Consider the following 847-nt stretch of genomic DNA (forward strand, 5'->3'; position numbering starts at 1 on the left):
CGCCGCTACAACGCCTTGTTTCACTTCCAGGTTCAAGTGCGTTCGAAACAGCGGCTTGACACATTATTCTGACTGTAAGCTTGTACAAACCCAACGTTAGAAGGCAACTGCAGAGCAAGCTTACTTCGCACTTTTATTTAATTGCGCCATTCGTGCAGGAAGTTTCTCTCGAACCTTCCATGGTGGTGCGCTCACGAAACACTGATAGGTGGACGTCAAGCAAGCGGCGGCTGCCCGCATGTGTTGCGGCTGCTGCAAGACAGCACACTTTACGTCATGGCGGTCGGCGCGCAGCTCCGCCCGTGGTGAACGCAGTACGCATGAGTTCTAATTTTTGATTTTAACGACGAGGGGCTGGCGCGCACGCCAAGCCCCACTACCAAAAATTGCATGCCCCATCTGCCCCGGTTTGGGGTAGTGGCGTGATTCAGCCAACCGCAGTGCAATGGTTAGCCTCAGCACGGAGCCCCGACCTGAATGATCATCAGGAACTCGGCACCAGGTAAGTATGAGAGATAATACATCGGAACGACAGCCTATTTCAATAGGCCCTACGTATTGCACTGGTAGCGGAGAGTGCATCGCTTCTTTCACTAAACGCTGCACTAAATTAGAGCAACATACAAGGCACTTTTTGCACACAAGAGCCTTCTAGCTGAAAACCTATAATCCTAATTTTCACATCTTTGAAATTTATTGATAGGTTTTTTTCACTAACATGGCGCAGAAATCAAAAATAAAGGGTCAAGAACCATCACGTATTCGTTTGCGTTTCTAACAGGTTATCTGTGTGCTGTCCAGGCTGTCGAGAATGCGGTATAGTAAACTAAAATTAGATGGTTTCACG

General features: G+C 48.4%; 1 non-coding gene across 1 annotated transcript; it reads right to left on the bottom strand.

Moving 5' to 3' along the window:
- Window positions 1-348: 348 nt before the first annotated feature.
- LOC142586470 (U1 spliceosomal RNA) lies at window positions 349-510 on the bottom strand. The gene has a single exon (XR_012829233.1). It is a non-coding gene; the product is annotated as a U1 spliceosomal RNA (small nuclear RNA).
- Window positions 511-847: the final 337 nt, after the last annotated feature.

The sequence above is a fragment of the Dermacentor variabilis genome, chromosome 6, assembly GCF_050947875.1.
Source record: "Dermacentor variabilis isolate Ectoservices chromosome 6, ASM5094787v1, whole genome shotgun sequence".
In the NCBI taxonomy this organism is placed as follows: Eukaryota; Metazoa; Arthropoda; class Arachnida; order Ixodida; family Ixodidae; genus Dermacentor; species Dermacentor variabilis.